This window comes from Falco biarmicus, chromosome 6, assembly GCF_023638135.1.
Source record: "Falco biarmicus isolate bFalBia1 chromosome 6, bFalBia1.pri, whole genome shotgun sequence".
NCBI lineage: Eukaryota > Metazoa > Chordata > Aves > Falconiformes > Falconidae > Falco > Falco biarmicus.
This window is the reverse complement of record NC_079293.1, coordinates 79,398,382-79,414,541: the sequence shown is the minus strand read 5'-3', so window position 1 is coordinate 79,414,541 and position 16,160 is coordinate 79,398,382. Positions and strand designations below refer to the sequence as shown.

At 40.8% G+C, this 16,160-nt stretch overlaps 1 protein-coding gene across 1 annotated transcript in view; it reads right to left on the bottom strand.

Annotated features, from left to right (window-relative positions):
* The window catches only part of FAM89A (family with sequence similarity 89 member A), a 28,084-nt gene that overhangs the window by 402 nt on the left and 11,522 nt on the right, over window positions 1–16,160 (bottom strand). The gene's annotated exons all lie outside the window — the stretch shown is intronic.

Below are 16,160 nucleotides of genomic sequence, written 5' to 3'. Positions count from 1 at the left end.
ACAAAAACATGTTTAGGCCTAAATTAGTGAAGAAACATTTATAGAAGTTCTGTACCTTTTTTCCCAGCAAAGGGAGGGCTAGATGGCCCACAAAGGAACTGACAGCATCAGTTTCTGCAAGACAGTAATTGGGACACAAACCAACTTCTTTTGTGCAGACCAGTTTCTGTTATGTTCCATTCAATGTTTAATTCTTCTGCTTCAGTTCTGGAAGGCTGTACTATCTATAGGTACCACTTCCGTTCTTCGTTTTCCTCAGATGCAGTCTCCTATCTGTGTTTTGCAAAATGCATCAAATAACATTTTGCAACATCTTCAAGTTAATTCCAAACAGGTTTAGAGTATGTCTAGCTTATGACCACAGAAGACATCACATTTGTCTGATGCAACTGTCCCTGCCACGGTGAGTTAGGAAAGCAGGTATTTGCTGATCCAGTTTTAATAGGTCAGAGGCTTATACCACCCACTCATGTACCATTTGCGTTACACTTCACATCTTTCTGAGCATGTAAAGTGGGCAAAAAATGCAGACTGCTTCCTCTTTAAGTACTTGAGACAGTTTAACACTCCAACTCCCCCAGCAAGCACATAGTTGTGAAGGTGTATGAGGGATCCACCTTGCTACTGGTGTGAATCAGTGGCCAATTAAGTGTAGGTGTGCTGTTGCTCGCTGAGCAGCAGCTTTGGCAACACGGTACCTAGAACATACTTTGCTTTACATAATCAGATTTGGGGATATACACCACCCTCAAAAGCTTTTTGAAAAACTATGTTGCCAAAGGTGCTTTGAGTACTGCTCACCTTCCTCCCAAAACAGCAGTACACAGCACTGAAATAGAGGCTGCAGTTTGAGAAGGTGCAAAGGCAAACAGCAGTAGCTTTTAGAAAAGTTTCAGGGATGCTGGTCTGGCTTGCTTTCATTTTCCTCCTTCACTTTCTGCCTTTAGTTTAAGAGGGAATGAAGCTGTGCTGGAGCAGACAGGATGGCAGAAGAATATGTACTAGGAAAATGCTGATGCCTGCTGAGCCAAACCCTGTTTATTATTGTAGCTGTCATCTGGCTTTTACCCAGTTCTCTGTTCATCTTGGTGCAACCTCAGCATTGCAGCTGATAAAGATTCTCACCACTCTTGTATTGATTTTGTACGGCCAGGTTTTGGTAGTGGTGAGGCTACAGGGGTGGTGTCTGTGAGAAGCTGCCAGAAGCTGCCCCCATGTCCGATGGAGCCCATACCAGCCAGCTCCAGGATGGATCTGCCACTGGCCAAGGCTGAGCCCATCAGCCACGGCTGTAGCACCTCTGGGATAACATTTCAGAAGCGGAAGATGTTGCAGTGTGACTGGGTGACTGCTACAGAGAGGAGTGAGAATATGTGAGAGCAGCTCTACAGACACCAAGGTCAGTGCAGAGGGAGCAGCAGGAGGGGCTCCAGGCCTGGAGCAGAGGTTCCCCCCCAGCCCGTGGTGAAGCCTACGCTGAGGCAGGCTGTCCCCTCAGCCCCTGGAGCCCACAGAGGAGCAGATCCCACCCGCAGCCCGTGGGGACCCCACGCTGGAGCAGGGGGATGCCCACAGGAGGCTGTGACCCCGTGGGCAGCCCGTGCTGGAGCAGCTCCTGGCAGGGCCTGTGGCCCGGCGGAGTGATGAGCCCAGGCCGGGGCAGGTTTGCTGGCTGGGCTGTGACCCCGTGGGGACCCACGCTGGGGCAGAGTGTGCATGAAGAGCTGCATCCCATGGGAGGGACCCACGCTGGAGCGGTTCATGAAGAGCTGCAGCCTGTGGGAAGGACTCGTGTTGAAGATCATGGAGGCCTGTCTCCCATGGGAGGGACCCCAGGCTGGGAGGAGTGTGAAGAGGAAGGAGCAGCAGAGACGACGTGTGATGAACTGACCACAGCCCCCCATTCCCCGTCCCTGCGCTGCTGTTGGGGAGGAGGCAGAGAAAATCACAAGTGAAGTTAAGCCTGGGAAGAAGGGAGGAGTGGGGGGGGAAGGTGTGTTTAAGAGTTGATTTTGTTTCTCATTATCCTATTCTGATTTGAATGGTAATAAATTAATTTCCCCAAGCTGGGTCTGCTTTGCCTATGATGGTAATCGGTGAGTGATCTCTCCTTGACCTTGTCTCGCCCCACAAGCTTTTAGTTGTATTTTCTCTCCGCTGTCTGGCTGAGGGGAGTGATGGAGCGGCTGTGGTGGGCACCTGGCATCCAGCCAGGGCCAACCCCCCTGCCCGGCTCTCTATGTCAGTCATCAGGAAACGTATTCTTCCTACTACCAATTTTGTTTTTCTAACAATGTAACAACCATGCTTTGGTTTGTTCCTCTTAGGTTAGATATATTTATTTTTTTTTAATTAATCATATGTATCATGGTTATACACAAAAGATTTCTCCCTTGTCTGCTCTGGCACTGGTTTCAGGCTCAAGGCTGAGTAGATCACGTGTAAGTGACTAATGCAAGGGGAAGTTTCTGCATGACATGTGATGTAATATTTATTACCTAGTCAGCAGCAAAAATGTAAATACAATGTATATAAATTTGTTTGGGGACAGTTTTCTTAAAGTTTAATTTTTAAAAATTTACTTCAGGACATTTTCTGACTTTTATTCAAAGACCTAGCATGGACACAAACACATTCTGAAAGAAGTAGGCTTATCTATTGTGTCATATATGGCAATAATGTATCAGTTACGTGCTCTGTAATGCTGTCAGCAGCCACCACTGTCCTTAGGCAACTTTGAGGATGGAGAAGAAAATTAAGAGCTACAGAGCTGTGGAATGAAAGCAGCTGTGCAGGTTTTCAATCTTCAGAGGCATCCTTATTGTCTAGTAATGTAGCACGTTCTGCCTTGTGTGGTTTTAGGGCTACTAATTTACCAGAACTAATGTGACAAATAAATACACTAATGTTTCATAAATCTAGGGGGAACTTAAGGATGCCCTCTGCCTGGGGGAACACATGTGAGTGCATTTTTGATGCCTTTGGAAAAGGGTCCTGTACGGTGCTGCAGAGAGAACTGAGACTATTTAAGGTCTTGCCTGCTTAGAAGTCATCTCTCAGTTTTATTCCTTTTTGTCTTTTGAGCTCCTCTTCTTTCATAGACTCTTTGTAATTGAAATAGTTATCTGCGATGGAAGAGTTACGACAAGCAGCCTTCCCTTTCTATGTATCTTCAGTTGCTTCATCAACTTGCGGGAAAGGATTTACTTGGGTTAAAACTATAACAGCCTGCAAATGAACCCATGTAAACTCTTTGAGTTTTGCTTGGTATCAAAAGGCAGATTGTGGCCTATGGGAAATTTGTGGGCCTATGGAGCAAATTCCAGAATTCTGTTGGATGAAATGCAGAGAAAAAACAGTGACGTTAATTCAGACTTGGGTTGAGCAATGGTTTAGTGATTGCACAGTGGGAGCTGGGAACTTTTAACTGGGTCCATAGGTCAGGTAACAAGTATTTAGAAATCACTCTATATAAAATTGGAGAATTAAGAGTATAAGATAGGAAGGGTTAACAGAGAATGTTGGTGTGTCAGGCAGACTTCTACAAAATTAGGAGTTGAGAAGGCTATAAAAACTAAGGGGATAGAACCTCAAGAAAAATTAATATGCAAGAAAAGATGCAGTATAGATGAGTATGAGTGTGTGATTAAGCAAATACCTGAATGTCCTACTCCTATGTTTTCAAAGGGTGAACATGAAGGAAGAATATTATTTATTGTAGACATTTTTGTAATAGTCTTAAGTGATAACGTGAAGTGGCAAATGATGTCTGCTAAACAGTCAAGTCTATGGGTTTCCCTAGAAAAATTAATGATCATCTCATTACTTTTTCAATGGTTTGCTTGCCATCCTTGAAAGTACACCTTTATACACATAATTACCAGTTGTACAGAGCTAGAATTAGTCACTGTGAATAGGAAGAGCTGTAGAAGAGCAGAGCTGCTCCCTTCAGTCTGCAATAGTGTGCGTTGCATTAGGGTTTGCGGGTGGAGGCGAGGGCTACTACCCTGTGACCTCGTCCAAGTACAGACAAGCGAGTCCTTTCTTCCACGACAAGTTGTATCTCGGGCATATAAACTGTCATTTGTTAGCCCAGTCTGCACCGTACTGAAAGTAAAATAGGACATCTGCCCTGGAAAACTATTAGCAGCTGATTTCTCATAAAACAAGAAAGCCATTGTTTTTCAGGAGCTTGCATGCTTTTGCAATTCATCAGCTCTCCCCCAGCTGGGTAGTGTTAAGCACCACAGTGCCATCTGGAGTTGAAAAGTAAAGCACTGTCGTTTCCAAGACTGGAAGGAACATAAAAGCACTCTTAAGTAGGGATTCTTTGATTAATTTTTGTGAAATCACAAATTCAAGCTTTTAAAATTAACATTCATTTTCAGTTTGGAGAAATGTTTGAGTGAAGTTGGTGATGAAAACAGGTCACAAAATACTTGTTTGGGTGCCTTGGTATCGAGGTCAATTGAATATATGCACCATGAAAGCTACAAAATGCAAATTATTTTAGCACAGCATCTCTTTGTTTAAGACATAAACAGTCCTGCAAGCTGGGATTATTCGGAGTAGCCTCGCTGACCTCAGAGGAAATTCATGTGGCAGAAGACACAGTGAATGCATTCCTCCGCTGCTAAAAATCAATAGGAATTTTGTTGCTGAATTAATTAGAAACCCAGGTTGGTGCAGTTAGAATTTGCAGGATGGTGTGTATAGCAAGATTCCCGTTTTCTTTTCTTATAATGCTGTTCTGACTTTAGTCTTTCCAATAATGCTTACTATATTACTGAGGTGACTAGAAAGAAGATCTGAACATGAGGAGCTTTGTAAAATCTTTTTCCTAAACACAATCTGCTGCCCTAAATTTGTAAAGCTCTTTTGACCTCTGTATAGATAAGTGGCAGGTCTGCAAAGCAGCTAGGAAATACTGTCAGTGATGTTTTAATTTCTATTCATTAGGATAATAGATACTGTTTGGGTTGGTTTGGGTTTTTTTTACTTCCTAGGTAAAAATGAGGTTTAAATTCCTTACATAGTAGCACGAGTGTGAACTCATATAGTTTGTACATGTGCTGGCTGCTGCAGAAATAAATCCAGATGACCCCCATAATTTCTTATCATCTCTAACTGTAATTCTGAGTACATTTTTAGGCAAAAGAACCGTTGTCCCTATGCGCCTGCCATAGCTATCTGAGCAGAGGAGCAGGAACCTGAGTTAAGACCTGAATCCTAATCCTGGCTCTAAGACCTACTGCTGCTGCGACCTTGAGCAAGTCATATATGTGGCTCCATAAAATGACCGTACTTCCACCATCACAGGATTTGGGGGAGGATTAATTTGTTCACGTCTGCTTAAAAAGATGAAAAGCATTAAGTCCTCTCAGCTGCAGGTTGTTGGGACTCAGTCAACACCATGAATGTCAGATATTGAAACATACATGCCAGGAGCCAGAGAATGTGAATATTGAAGGTGATATATTTAAAGTCTTCGCTATGTTAAGGGAAGCTTCAATTGTGACCTTTGCTGGCATACACTTCTACAATATATATATCTCTGAAGACTTTTAGGGGTATAGACAGCAAATCATTAATCCTTTATCGTGAATTTTAAGTTACTGTAGCTGCTGTGTGCCAAAATAAACATTAAATTAAAGAACTTAGAGAGGAGGGAGCTGGCCTATTAACTGATCTTACTTTCAGCTATCTGAAAGGAAAATTAAGGTATCTTATTTGACAGTTTGAGGCTTTGAGGTAGAAAGCACAGGTAGGTCTTGCATAAAAAATCTTTTTTTAAAATATTACAAACCATTGGTATCTTTTCAGTAAATGAATTCAGTAACATTGCACAAATTTAAACAAGAAAACAAAATCTCAACAACAAAGAAGTGTTTCTACTTGCCTTGCATTCTCTTCTCAGAACTACTAATTCACTCTGTAATCATTTGTGGGTGTACCTTTGTAGTGATGCCCTGCCACGCATGCTGTAGCCCTATCTGATGCTGTCATACATGCATCACTCCTAAACTTTGATCCCTTCTTTGGTCTCTCACTTCACTTCCAGTATAAAGCTTTGGTTCTAACCTTCAAAGCCTGAAGGTTAGGTTTATGATGATTTAAATATAATTTATTTATATTTAAATATCACTGATTTATCATGTCTTTGCTACAGCAGACATAGCATCTCTTTCTCTCAGTAGGACTACAGCGTTCTTTTGATCACCAGAAATCAAAAGCCACAAAAGTAATAATAACTAGGAAGAAAACATTGTCCATTGAGAGCATCCAGTGCATAATAAAGTGCCACATACCAGCACCGGAAAAAATTACTTCGACTTTGTAGGATAGGGTGCAAAAGTGAATGGATCACTTTGAGCATACTAATTTTTTCAACAGGAATCTCAGTTTCCCTATGAGGACGTGTCTCCTACTTAATAGTGTGGAAATGGCAGGTAGGTTGCACAGATAGAAAAACACAATCCATCTCTTACTCATTCTGTCCTGAGAGAGACGAAAAGCAAGTTAACTTAATTAACTTTGCTGTGGCTGAACGCAATGGTAGGCATTTGTTTCTTTACATAACCATGGCAAGACTTAGTTTGTATTAAAACTCAAATCTCTTCAAACTTTATTTTACACTCCTTTCATTTTAAGTGAACTTTCCTGTAAACACTTTCCTGCTTAACTGAACTGTGCAGTTTATCTAAATGTGTATGTGTAGATAGGTAGGAAGGGTCCATCCTATTCTTAACAGCCTGTGCATTTTCTGCCATATCCATACATGAAATTGTGCCACTTCTGACCACAAAAAAGTCCTGCACTGAAAGAAAAGGCCACCGGGGAGAAAGGCACCTTATCCTCACAACAGTTTTACTATTGTACAACAGGACAGATTGTGTCAGCTCAAAAAAACCAAAACAAAACAAAAAAGTTGTGTCCCTGATAAAACAGCATCAGAAACATGTACAGATCATGTCTTCCTTCCCTCATTGTTACTCTGCTTTTATTTTTAAAAAATGCCAGCATGGTGATGCTAATCTAGTTCAGCTGCAGAGGCGCCTTGGTAGAAAGTTCCAGGAGGTGTTTTTAATCCTCTACAGTATGTCCTGACAGAGGATGGCAAAACAGGAAGCCCTCGCGTGCGGATCCTTCCTCACTACAATGGCAGGGTGGAAGGTGCCGTCTGTAATTTCATGCTGTCGTACCAAAAAGCACTGGCTCCCCAGAACTCCTTGCAGCAGCTGCTCCTGAAGGCCCAGCTCTTTGTCCTAACCTGGCAGCTGCCTCTTGCCACCACCCATGGGAACAGTTTTGTTTTCACAGAATCAGCTAGGAGTGAACTCCAGAGGTCATCTGGTCCTTCCCCCAGCCATTGGGCTGGACGGGCACTCCTGACAGATGTTGTCGCTGGCAGGCAGACATCCTGGCTCTGAGAGACCAAAGCCGAGCCACCTTTCCTAAATTAGGAGACCTGCCAGCTCCTACTGCGTCATACTTGTTTTTCAACTATGAGCATCTGTTCAAGCAATACTATATTGTGAAAATATAAGATCTTACTTGAGGAATCCATTGGGAAGATGGTGGCTTGATCTTTTATTAAGTTTGCGTCCTCTACTTTTATTCTCCAGGTTGCACACTTCCAACTCCCTGCTACCCCATGCAACAGCCTTGCTAAGCCAGCAATATGAAAATCCATCAGACAGATTCCTTGGCTGTAGGACTAAAAAGCCTTTAAGACTTATAAATAAATAAGGCAGCCTGGACCTCTTCAGATCTACTACAGGCTTCTTGTAAGGACTTACACATTGGGTTACACACAGTTAAGTTGTAAGAAAAATATGATCACTGCCTACAAATGAAACATTTAATTCCGAGAATGAAAGAATGGGCATGGTGAATTGAGATCTGTTCCTGGAGAATGAACCCATCTGTACAAACTCCCTTCTAATTTGCAAAAGAAATTGTAGTGTAGATTTCCATAGTCAGCACACATTTAAGCAGATGCTCTTACAAATTAATTAATGTCTGCAGTAATAGTGAGATATGCTTTGCTTCTCTAATACCGATGGATGTATTCTGTCCATACACAACTGCATTTGAAAGCATGGAAAAGAGTAATTCTCAATGAGAAGTTACATTGAAAGCCTAGAACAGTCCTACATTTGCAACAAAAACAGAAGGACTTTTTGAATGACTGGCTATTGTAAGTGGAAAAAGTCCTATTGTGTAACCACATAAAGCACTGGAGACAAGACAAATCTATTTACATATGAAAACTCAGACCTCAAGCAAATCCCAGGGAAAAGGGCGTGAGACAGGATAAAACAAATGCATAAACCATAATGCCGCCTTCTCCGCAGAGATTACTGCAAATTTCTACCTCTCTCCTTTATCATTAAATTTTAATCCTTCATGCAATGACGGTCCCCAAAATACGCTAGAACTTCCTTCAGAAATGTCTTTCCTCTTCTAAAAATGCACACAAATAGAAGTATAAATTATATAGTGGATAGGTGCTATGTATTCCATTTCCTTCTACAGGTTATATTATATGATACAAGGTATTTAAGGAAATGCTTTGTTAAGGGTTAATCATAGATTAACAGCAGTATCGTGTAGGTTAAAATAGTAAGATCAATTGTTAGCAGCAGTGAAAACACAGGCACAGCAGTAACAACATAACCAAGTCCGTTGTATGACTCTTTCCATGATTGATTTAGCCTTCAACTACGTTCATCAGTAGGTGAAAATAAATGTGTATGTTGAACAGTAATAATCAAATAAGCCTGTCAAATGATTATTGTAAGATATAATGACTTTGATGATTTTGAGTCAAGAAGAGAACAGCATGATCTGCCCGGTCGACAGTTGGATTGAATGATGAGGATCAGCCGATGCATGAGGACTCAAAGTACTTTCCAGCTGACCAAGAAGAACAGAAGAATCAAAAAGATGATGAAACTTTAGGTGGACTCTTATGATTGGACTTTAGGGATTATGTAATTGTTTTAAGAAACCTTAAAGACGTAAAATTAAAAACTTCCAGTTGCCACTCATTGAGGTGATGCCCAACTCTGAGTTGTGCTTAAAACAAGCCTAGAGAAACCTATTCGACTTGTGGAAATTCATTAACAGAACTTGGCAGCCCAGATGGGACTCTAGGACACGAGAACTCCAATCTGAGGCTGGTGATCCTTCAGGGTAAACCCGTTACCAACACTCAACTGCTGGCAATCAAAGGACCAGGTGAGTCCAGAGTTCTTGGGCACGGGTTGATTCAGACAGATTCACTGAGCGGGTGCTCTGGTGTTTATAAACTTGCAGATGGAAAAGCTATAGCTGGTTTAGAATCTGGGAAATACACCTGGCATTGAAAGGGGGACGCCCCTGGCTGGGGTTCTGGAGAACTAGAAGAAAATTACTCTGGCACAGCGTTTGCAGAAACGGAGATTAATTATGTTGTGCTGGGGGAATGGCCATTCCTAACTAGAACTAGAGGAGGAGGGCCAGTGGGTGCATGGCTCCACGAGGGAACTTTTACAGCTCATATCCTCGAGGATACTGGAAGCCAAGATATTGATTATTGGTCTATTTGGTATAATTGGACACAATAAAGAAAGAGATATATAGACAATCAAATTGTTAATGGAGAATGTCTAACTCCATCAGCATCTAGGGCTGATGATGAGCCAGAATTTTCTCCAGGATGGGTTGGAATGTAGCCAGTGCGGTTGGATTACATCCCAAACCCTCAAGCAGGAGCAGGGGCAACCTCAGTCACTGCTGTGGTAAGACATGAGCCCTGGACACAGGGAGATTTAGTAACTTGGCAAGCAAAAATGCCAAGACTATGAGATGACGCAGAAAAATGCGCCCAATTGTTATCTGACATTATAACAGATTATTTTCCTAATTGGAATGACATCCAAACTTTCCTCTGGGAATTATTTCAGGCTGAAGAAAGAGAAAAAAATTTTACAAAAAGACAAGGAAATTGCTCAAAAAGGACAGGCTCAAGGATTACAACCCTGGTCTATTTAAAATCCAAATTGGGATGTTGCAATTACTGGTGGAATAAATGCTTATCGAACTGCAACTCAACAATTAATTGAAGCAGTTCGGCAGGCTGCGGAATGCGTTACAAATTGGACTAAAGTATTAGAATATAGACAGAAATTGGATGAACATCCCAGTGATTACTGGATCCAATTAAAAGCTACTGTATTAAAATATGGAGGAATGACGCGAGATAAACTTTGAAGAGCTTCTCACCATCAGTGTTTTTGTGGATCAATCTGCCCCTGATACCAGTAAGAAACATTTGCTGGAATGGCAGGGTGAAAGTTTGAGTAAGATTTTAAGTATTGCATCCTTTGTATATGATGGACGCGCGGAGAAGAAACAAAAACAAGAGGAGGAAAGGTTGAAAAATAAAACAGAAGTAGGAAAGGAAGGAGAAAGAAAGAAAATACCCTGTTAGCCACAGCAATCACACAAAACTATAGTTTCAGGGGAAGAGGTCAGAAAGGGAGAGGCCACCCTCCCCTTGTTTCACCATATTCTAATACTCCCAAGTGTTTTTATTGTGGCAATTCAGGACATATACAGTGGGACTGTCCTCTCCGACCCGTCAACCCCACAGGAGAACCACCAACTAACAGACTACCACAACCTCATTCACAGTGAAGGATTAAAACTTTGGTTTACGATGGCCACATCACAGCAAAGGTAAATGGCATTTTGGTTAATCTTCTTGTGGATACTGGAGCTACTTTATCTTGACTCGATTTTGAAATACCCCAAATTTCTACTGAAACCATAGTAACAGATGGTGTGATTGCTGGGAGGAAATTATACCTTTCTCCACCTCTGCCTGTGGTTTTGGGAAATAAACTAGTGTGGGGAAAATGTGTAATATCCCCTGAAATGCCAGTATCTTTGCTAGGACGAGATCTGTTAAAGGAGTTTGGAACACGTATATCACTGACACAAAAAGGGATACAATTCATAATGATGGGAGCTGAGCTTCCCTAATAAAATTAGAAAACAAAACCCAGAAAAAAGAAAGGATTCCCAAAGGACTGATTGATATTCCTCCTGAGTTACAGTGCACCTCTGGAGATGAAGATGGATTATTAAAATCTGCCGAGCCAGTGGTGATCCAAACAAAAGGAGGGACTCCACCCTTGATTAAACAATATCCCATTGTGTCAGAAGCGATACCAAGTATTGGAAAACAGATTGAAAAATTTTTGAAAAATGGGATTTTGAAAGAATGTAGAAGTCCTTGTAATATTCCTGTATTACCTGTGAGTAAACATAGATTAGATAAAGATGGAGATCTTGAGTATCGATTTGCACAAGACTTACATGCTGTAAATGAAAATGTAATTTCCTCCCATCCTGTGGTACCAGATCAAAGTCTGATTTTAACTCAAATACCTGCTTGGGGACAATATTATACCATTTTAGATTTGACTGGAGCATTTTTTAGTATTCCTATTGCTGAGGAGAGCCAGGTGATTTTTGCATTTACTCGGCACGGCAAACAATTGCCTTGGACTCGATTACCACAAGGATTTACAAGTCCCCCCACTATATTTTCCCAGATTTTGAAAAATTATTTAAGAGATTTAGTATTTCCCTGTGCATCTGAATTAGTACAATATATTGATGATTTGAATTACAAGTAGGACTAAATCAGAGTGTATTTGTGACATGAGGTATTTATGTAAACAATTAGCTGCATAAAGTCACTGCGTTTCTCCTTCCGAGCTACAATTTTGTCAAATCCAAGTAAAATACTTTGGGTTCCTTCTGAGCCCAGGAAAAAGGGAAGTGGATCCTGAGCAAGTTAAAATTATACAAGAAACTCCCCAGACCTGTCACTAAAAAACAATCACAGGGAATTTTGGGACAAGTGGGATTTTATAGACTGTGGATTCCCAGTTTTAGTAAAATTGCAAAGCCTTTATGTGAGGCTACGCAAAACGAGGAAGCTGAACCCTTGTGTTGGGGTCCCGAAAGAGCGAGCATTTAAAACTTTAAAAGCCGCTTTGTTAAATGCTCTAGCATTAGGACTTCTGGGTGATACGAAACCCTGTAAATTATACTGTGATGAATCTAAAGATACTGCCCAAGGAGTTTTGGTACAAAGATTAGGGCCCCGTGAGAGAGCAGTCGCTTACTTTTCTTCTTCCTTAAGCACAGTGGTTAGAGGTTCCCCTGTCTGGGTTAGAGCTACAGCTACAACAGCAGAAACGGTGGGACAATCCAGATCAATAGCCTTAGGACAGGCACTAACTCTTTGTGTACCTCACAAGATTGACATTTTATTAAAACAACATGCAGAAAAATCACTTTCGCCGCAAAGGGCACATCAATATGAATTAGTGCTCTTACTGGCTGAAAATTTGAAATTGGAAAGGTAAAAAACTTTAAATCCAGCAACTTTGTCACCGCAACCTACAGACGGAGAAGCTGATGAACACGATTGTGTGCAAATTGTAAATTTTATCAGCAAACCAAGAGATGATTTGAGAAATCTACCTTTACATAATCCAGAGAGAAACCATTTGACCAATGACTCTTCTTACTATGAAGAAGGAAGGTGTTTTACTGGTTTTGCTGTTACTACAGAGGTAATTGTTTTAATAGCTATCCCTCTGTCTGCCTTGATGGGAGCTCAGGGAGCGGAGGTTGTAGCCCTCACAGAAGCCGCTAATAAATATGCTATAGAAGAGGGGGTGAATATCTATATGGACTAAATACGCTTGTGGGGTGTGCCATGCTACAGGCGCTCTATGGAAAGAACGCAGGTTTTTAACCTCTGCAGGAAAAACTGTCACTCATGGAAAACAAAGACTTATTCGAGACTATACAATTACCTAAGGAAATTGCCGTAGTTTATGTAAAAGCACACACGGGGAAAACGGATGCAATCTCGAGAGGAATTCATCTGGCTGATCAAGCGGCAGCAAAACAAAGTACTGTTACTACGGTGCTAACTTTACAAGAAGAAAAATGGACTGGAACACCAGAAAAAAAGTCAACTGTACGAATCTATCGAAGAAAGACCAACACGGGAACTACTCGGAGCTCAGCGAAAAGGCACGCAACGGACATTAAACAGAAAGCCACTGCTTCCTAAGAGGTATTTATTTCCGCTTAGCCGATGGTTTCATAAAAAGACACCCAGTGGTTCAGAGAACTTCACTTGGAGAATACAGCGCCTCTGGGCAACACCAGTCGTCTACACAGCAGCCCGAAGAGTCTGTGAGAGCTGTAAGCTGTGTGAACAATATGCCTCCCTTTGTATTACTGCACCACCAGGTAAAAGACCTCCTGCTACCTTTCCTTTTCAAAAAATCCAAATTGTTTATGCTGAAATGCCTAAATCCATGGGATATGCTTACATGCTAGTGACTGTAGATCAAATATCCGGATGGGTAGAGGCTTTCCCCACCTGGAAAAATTATTCGAAATCAGTAGCCTAAAATTTGTTAAGGAAATTAGTTCCTAAATATAGGGTGCCAGAAGTAATTGACTCCAATAGAGGGGCCCACTTTACAGCTGCTATCTTATTTCAAATTTATAACACATTAGCAATCAAGAGTCAACTCCATACTTCGTATCACCCTGAATCATCTGGACAGGTAGAAAGAATGAATAGAACCCTGAAAAAGAAAATAATTAAAGTTTGTAGACAAACAGCATTGAAATGGCCCAAAGCCTTGAATTTAGTCCTATGGGATGTACAAAATCCACCCCGAAAGCCCCTTGGTCTCGCCTTGGCTGAAATCCTTTTTGGAAGAGTTCTTGCAGTTCCTGGAACATATGTTCCTGCAAAACCTAGTCTCTTGGAAAGAGATGAACAAGTGATACAGTATTTATTGTATCTACAAAATTCCTTTGCACAAATGCAAAATTGTGCTTACTGGTATCAAGGTGTGACACCTGAAATTCAAGTCCACAAAATTCAACCTGGAGATAAGGTGTATCTTAAAAACTTTAAGGCAAAAAACAGGTTTGAGCCTAAATGGGAAGGACCATACACTGTACTGTTAACCTCTTTTTACGCTGTTAAAGTCGCTGTGAAGGACAATTGGATTCATTATTCCCATATTCACAAAGATACTGAAGAATGACATGGTATTGTGTTAATTTGATACTATTGTTATGCAATTTGTTTGTGTTTTTTGTTACTTGTCCATCACTTTTTGTACGCGCTGCCTTTTGGTATCAAGATGCCAGTACCAATCAAGCTCACGTTGCATATAATGATGTGTCTTGTTTTCTTGAGGGACAAGTTGGGGGTTTTCAGATCCACTCTGGGAAATTCTTTGTTCAGAGCATCCATCCACAGGCCAGAAAAGGAAACCTTATTCATCCAGTTGGTGATTCTTTGCAATTCTGTGTCAGGGTATGAACTGATCTTACAGATCAATGGGATTTTTGGACCTGTTCTACTGGGTCTAGATCCAAACAGACCAATCCCTACTGGCCAGCCTATGGTGTTTCAAACATTGTACTTACATACTACATTCACACACAGAATCCCCAGTGGGGAAGTGGAACGTGGTGTTACGACCATCAAATGTGGGGAATTTACAACACTGGAAATTGGTGCCGTCATTGATACTATCTATATGACTATCATTTTTCTTATCAATTTAGGATTATAGTACATAATTGGAACCGGGCTGATCTTGTATCCTTACCCACACACCGTGGTAGGATGTCATCTCCCCTAAAACACTGGCAAAATAGAACATTTTTAACTGACAATGAATTTGGCAGTCAAGATGACTGGCATCATAACATGCATGTGTCTCTCCTATGCTCCTTCACTAGAGATCTGAACCTGACTGAATGTTGGATCTGTGTTTCTCTCACAAAAACAGTCAATCAAGGGTTTCAATTAATTGGTATTCCCCTTCCTAAGACAGTTAATTGGCATAAATATTGGTATAATACTTCTTTTTCAGATCAGTATGAAGAGCAGGTAAGGGATATCTCTTTACCAAAACTAGGAGATTATTCCCAAGTACATTGCATCTCACGCTGTGTACCCTCCTGAGTAGGATCGCTTTTTATGCAGAAATCATACATTTGTAGGAAATTGGACAACTTGTCAAAATACATCAGTCATATCTACAGGATTAAAATTGAGTTGGAGAGCCCCAGAACATTTAGTTTTGTGGTAATTTGGCATATAAAGCTCTACCTTCAACATTGGGAGGAATTTGTACTGTCATCAGACTTGGAAATCTATCCAAAAACTGTTTCTAAACAGACTTGGTATAGAACCTTTTTGGGGAGATTTGAAAGAACTTAAATCCTCTCATTGAAAGGCCAACAGGTTTTCATTCATTTATAAGATGGTTAATACCATGTTTAAGAGTGAGCGAATCAGAAAAAACAATTCTGAATATATCTGGAGAGACTGAAAAATTAACAAATTTTACAGCCCATGGATTACTAACATTACAGAAATAAGTTACAGAGCTCTCTAATAATTCAAAACCGAATAGCTCTGGATATGTTGTTAGCTTCACAAGGGGGAGGTAACAGTCTTGAATGTTAGTTGCTGCATGTACACTAACTGATCAGGAGAATTGTTAACTGAGGTTCTTAAGATACGGGAGGTCAGTTCCACAATGCAACAGGTTCAAAAAGATGATACATCATAGGGATTTTCAGACACTTTTGCCTGGTTAATACAGATTTCCTAACCTATCAGTCTGGTTAAAAAAAAAAAAATGTGGTTATCCTCTGTTTAATAATTATAGGGTTTGTATGTGTATTTGTGATTGTACAATGTATGACTGCTTGCTGTACTAAATTGATAAATCATTGTCAATGACAAGTATATAGATATATATGATCATAGATAGAGATTGTAGGGATGCAATAAAACAAAAGGAGGGAACGTTAAAGGTTAATCATAGATTAACAGCAGTATTGTGTAGGTTAACATAGTAAGATCAATTGTTAGCAGCAGTGAAAACACAGGTGCAGCAATAACAATATAACCAAGTCCATTGTATGACTCTTTCCATGATTGATTTAGCCTTCAACTACATTAATCAGTAGGTGAAAATAAATGTGTATGTTAAACAGCAAGCAAAAATCAAATAAGCCTGTCAAATGATTATTGTAAG